General features: G+C 36.2%; 1 protein-coding gene across 5 annotated transcripts in view; it reads right to left on the bottom strand.

Moving 5' to 3' along the window:
* PRKACB (protein kinase cAMP-activated catalytic subunit beta) overlaps positions 1-6000 on the bottom strand; it is a 102513-nt gene that overhangs the window by 58689 nt on the left and 37824 nt on the right. The gene's annotated exons all lie outside the window — the stretch shown is intronic.

The following is a 6000-nucleotide window of genomic DNA, read 5'->3' as shown; positions in this document are numbered from 1 at the left end:
AGAGACAGAAGGAAAAGGAGAGAGATCCAGAAGCCAGGGAGGTGGTGGGTGAAAAATTCAGAAGGGACGTCAGAGTTAGATGTTTAGACTTCTTCACGCTCAGTTTAACATTTAATCATCATGAATAAACACAGTACTGATCAAACTCAGTAACTATGTCTTCACTCTGCATGTGCCCTATACTGAAATCGGGCCATATTCTGCATTTCAGTCAAGATGCTTCCTAAAACAAGCAGTTTTATTTAAAGAATTACACTGAAGTTAGATATGGGAAGTGTGATATAACTTCACCTGTTCCTTCCTTACCTTTACCCACATGGGATAAACCTCAGCAGTAATTGCCCTTTCAACAATTAATTTGTGGGGGTAAGACAAAACCTCTCTCTCTGAATTGCCTCTTTTAAAAAACAAACAAACAACCTCATTTGAGTTCAACAAAATAATTAAAAAAAAATAAAAAAATCTTTGCTTTATTTTTCCAAGGTCCAAGCCACCTGCTTGTAACAAAAAGGTGTCATTTTAGAAACTGGTATATTTTTCCTTCTCATATACAAATTCCAAAGCAAATACTTTTGAGGAATATGGTATGTATTTCTGATTAATATATTTTGATTCGGCTTTGAGATGGATGTTCTAAAATGGAACAGATTACTTCATAATTCCTTACAGTAAGATTTAATTTACTTTATAAAAATGTTAATGAGCAATTGCTGCGTCTTTGGCAAGAAAAAATCTGCCTGAAAGAACTGCAGCAGATGTAGTACGCTAAAATGCCAAATGCTCTGATGTATGCAAGACTCACCATCCCTACTCAATACCCTCAACAACTCTGCTGTCCTACCATTTATATATAATAACAGCTATTGCCGAACAAGTTTGCTGCTGGACACCGATACAGAAAGCCTGTCTAGGATTTGTATATTAAGTTTCAAAACATTATATACAGCCTCTGATTTGAAAAGTTGTTTTGTGCAAATTCACATAACATTAAATAAAACATAATATTTTATTTAAGCATTATTGAATAAAACATTACTATATAAAGTATTTAAATAAAACTGATTTAATTCAAGCTATTGTTACAAATTCATCTTCTGAAATGTCATGCCTTTTTCTTTTTAAAAATAATCTGATTCTAAATTAGTAAGACTAAACAATATTACAGTTTAAAAACAGTAAATCTCCATGATGCAAAGCAACTGAGATATTCAAATTCATGATTTCTGACATGTACTGAAAGCCTTTAATAATTGCCATTTTGAAAAAAGCTTAGTACTGTAGATGTATTTACTGTCAGATATGTGGGAAATGAAGAGGGAAGCTAGAAGATTTCCTTATTGTGAAGATAGAAACAGTATTAAATAAAATAGTGTCAGAAGTAATAGAAAAAACTTACCATTCATGTTGAAAAGCTAGCTTTCAGAAACATATTGCTCATAAATTTAATCCAACAGTTGAGGAAATTATGTTAATCTCTACAGGATCAGTGTTTCTACTTCGAACACACAAACACACAGGAATTAGAATAGACAGCACAGAGAAATCCGGAAAGCTTGTCTTCATTAAGTACTCCGAGATGTGATGAACTATGAAATACAAGATGCCAGTAGCAAACACCAGATGAATTCAGGATGTGAATACTTAGTTTTGCTCATTAACTACTTCTGTTCTGACGAGTATTACCTACAAATGTCTAAAGCAATTCAAAATGGCAGAGGGAAAAAAGCATTCAAACACCAGGATGTTTTAAGATGTTCTCAATTATATCAAGCACTGGTTGTTTCCATGGCAACCTTAGACCAGAATTATCTATTGATTTGTAACCAACCAGTAGTTATTCTTTAGCTTTAATCTATCCACAAAATGTACTTCTGTACATTTTCTATCATATTTTCTCCTTGTGTATGTATACAACTAGAAATTATCCAGATGAACTATTGTATTCTTTTAAATGTTTGAAAGGCATTCTATATTAACACATACAACTTCATTTAAAAAACATGTAATACTACGCTGAGTTAGTCAAACTGGAACCTAATTCTCCAGGCTATTTAACATTCATACACTTTAATTTTAGTAAGGCTATCAGTACTTACAGACACCAGAAGGATGTAATACTACTAACTTTCCTAATGAGCTTTGTGACCCATGCTGCTAATGTTATCTCTTGTTTTTCATAGTTTTAGGAAAGATGAAACACTTTGAAAATCATAAAAAGAAATATTACTACTCCCTTTTTATCCCTGTACTGTCACTGCAATTGATCAGGTTCAGTTCGTCTGTGACAGGGAATGATTCTAACCATCACATACCTTTAATTTTGCTGGTTGTACAACACATTAAATATGAAAAGAATCACCAGATTAAGCTACTTAATTACACATGGGTTCTTTCAAACTGTTCCCATTAAGTCAATGATGCACATTATGTAGAACCAAACCTCCTTTTAATCAAATGGCAATTTAGGCGATTCCTTGAGTATAAGACTGCCTGCAAATGCACAGGGCTGGACACAATAGTCCAGGAGGCCCTATCCAATACTACATTCCCCAAATTCTAAAAATGGTGCAAACTACCTACTAACCTTTAACACCATTTGAAAATCCAAAGACACTTTAGAACACTGCATCCATTTACAGATGAAGCACCTGAAGCAGAATGGTTAAAATAACTTTTAAACACTGAATCAACGCAGAGCCAAGAACACCCAGAGTTCAGAGTATACATCTCATATCATACTACCCTACTACTAAACCACAAGCCTAAATAACTAATGAGAAATTAAATAAAAGGGCAAAGAAATAGCACTCTCAAAAAGGAAGTTGTAAAATGCCATAGAAAATGATCTGTATCAGATATACGCAGAGAACAGCTTAAGCCTTTTAGAGGGGCAGAGGGTGTTCTCTTAACTAAGCTGTGATCAATTAATAAGGAAATTGAAGTACTCAGTATATTTAGAAGGGCCCTCTTGTCCATGTTTCTTTCTAAGCTTGAAGAGTACTTCTTCTGCCTGAGGAAGATCAGAAACAATTTACCTTTAGTTTGTTATATCTACCTAAACCAGGGGTGGGCAAAATGTGGCCCACAGGCCAGATGCAGCCCACCAGGCCAGTCTATGTGGCCCACAGGGCCCCTAAAAAATTTAGAAAATTAATATTTATCTGCCCCCGGCTGCCTGTCATGCAGCCCTCAATGACTTGCCAAAACTCAGTAAGTGGCCCTCCGCCTGAAATAATTGCCTGCCCCTGACCTAAACAGATACGACCAGCTTATACATTGCAAAGATGCACACAAGAAAACCCTTATGAATATTTTAAAAACTCTTAGACTACATATAGTACACAGCTTATCCACAAGCTTACTTTTTTATTAAATTATTTTAGGATATTAAGGTAAGCTGTTGAACAGTCCTATTGGAACATAATTATTCATCTACACAATGTGTAAACTGAAACAAAGATTCTGAGTCAATATGTGGGAGTTTTATCTAAAAACCACACATCTGTATAATTCATATTTGGCTACCAAGTAAAAATATTTTGCCAAGAGAGAAATGCTTCTTGCAACCACTTTGCACAATTGCTACTTAAAATAGCCCTTGAAGAACAAGCATGTTTCACTATGTTTATCATCAACAGACACGACATTCCATTTCCTCTTCAAACAAGTCATGCAAGTGAGATTGCCTTAAATAATTAAAGAAAAATGCTTGTATACAAAAAGGTCAGTTTGTAGATGTCAATAGGCCAATACTTAGTTTTGGTTTTTATTATACAGTTGAACAAAGGACAGCGCTACAGTATTTTTCAGTCTTGTAAACATTAGGACAACTTCTTGAAAACTTTACATTGTGCCTCCTGAATGTATTTCCGCTCCTCTCCACCCCCTGCCAAGTTGTGAAAACATGCAGATTTCGTGGACTAGGGTACAGAAATGTTTAGGGATCTTAGGGCTCAATGCTTCATTATATTCTAGACCATCTCTCTCCAAATCTTCTCTTCTGTCAAGCAGATAGGGCTTTATACTTATCTCCAGAGCATCTGAACCTACCAAATACATTAGCAAACTAAGCCTCACAAGGAAAGCAGGAAAGTGTTTAAATGACGTACAGTTATTCCCATGTAAAATTCATGGTGCAGCCCAAAATGGACCTATCTTTTTTCATTCCCAATTTTTCTGCATTAATGACAAGACTATCCTTCCATCTAAAAAAATATCAGGATTCTGCCTACCCTAGAGAACTCAGACGCTAGAATCAATGCCTTAAGTCTCCCCCCTGCTTCCCTTGCTCAATAGAAGCATGGTTCCTGTAGAGCAGGGGCGCTCAACCCCCAGCCCACAGGCCAACCCTGGTCTGCAGACATGGCATCAGGCCTGCAAGGCTCCCCAAGGGTTGGGAAATTTGGCAAGGCTAGCCATGAGCAGCCAGATTGGAGCCTGTCCAGGATTTGGATCAAGCTGGATCATGGCTGGGCCACCCCACCTTCCCTTCCCTCACGCCCCCATGTACAGCTGGATAGGGCCCAGGCCACACCCCTGCCCTCTGCACAGCTGGCCATGTCCCCTTGTCTCTGTGGACAGACCAGGCACTGCCCATTTGGCCTGCAGTGCAAAAAGGTTAAGCCAATCTCAGAATACCACAGGATCCTTTTAAGCATACCATGGGGTGCTGCTCAGTATTAGCACTGTTAAGGGTGCAAACATCTACATACAATCTACACGATAAACCCAAGAATTCGAATAAGAAACATTCTGACTATTGTAGTCCGAGTTCTTTGTGACAGAATTGCTGTTATTTTTCTGCAGTCAACCCGCCCCCACCAAAAAATAAACCCAAGCAAAAGCCAAGAGTAGGGCATTGCTCAACAGGTACCTTGAGTCTAAAAATATTGAGAACTAGTGCTGCTGAGCCACCTCCAACCCCATACCTCTAGAACCAGGCCTTTCACGTATGTGCAACAACAGAGAGGGAAATGTTCCATGTTAAAGAAACCCGTTAAAATTGATGTGAAAAGGAAAAAATACGTTTATAAATTATGTATAAAGCTGTGCTGAAATGTTTCAGGGGTCTCAAGTCATGCAGTTTCCCTAATGCAGTTTCCCCTCTACTCCTCTTGATGGCTGACTGTCTCATAAAACCAGGTGCTTTCTCTGTACCTCAGGTAGGAAACATAGATTGCATCTAGTTTAGGTATATGAAACACCTTCCACTTTCTATGTTTAACATACACCCTTTAAGGTTGGATCACTCACTAATGACAACGTTTTAGCTTCACAACAGGCATGTTTTTCTGCAGAGATCATATAATACTAGGAAGTGCACACATTTTGCTTATGTCTGTTATTTTCAATAGAAGTAACTGCTTGCGTTATTCCAACTCATTGCAAATTCAGATATGAAATTAAATGCCATGACCATATTGCAATATATAAAATGTGTAGATTATGATTCATTACTTACAATAAAGTAATATTGAGCAGATATACATGCTTAATTATATACAAAAGTATTGTATAGAAACAAGTATGTAAGAGCTAGACTTATGTCATTATAATTTACTAGGACTATGAAATCTTTAAAAGATCTCACCTTCACTTCTTCAAAAATATGGGGATGAAAGATAAGTATGTACATTTCTAATAACAAATAATTTAAGTAAATATGTACAAAGTAGCAGCATTATTTTTACTTAACTAATGATGTTTGTTGGAATCAAGTTTTGTGCATTTTAATCAAGCACATTTTATGTAACACAGATAAATACACCCCTTTCTCAGTACAAATGAACAATTATGAAATAACAGTATCAATAATCAAAGTTATAAATCAAAGTTGAGTGAAACAATTTGTAATAATAATCACTGAACTGCTTTGATGTTTAATGTTTTAATAAGCACTCTAAAATGAATTTTAAATTTCAGTTAAAAATAAAGCTGCACTACAAAGGACAAGTGTCCCTCTACTTAATGACCCAATCAACATAAAATAATGTCCTTCCT

Source organism: Alligator sinensis, unplaced genomic scaffold (assembly GCF_000455745.1).
Source record: "Alligator sinensis unplaced genomic scaffold, ASM45574v1 scaffold32_1, whole genome shotgun sequence".
In the NCBI taxonomy this organism is placed as follows: domain Eukaryota; kingdom Metazoa; phylum Chordata; order Crocodylia; family Alligatoridae; genus Alligator; species Alligator sinensis.
This window is presented reverse-complemented; position numbering and strand designations above follow the sequence as displayed.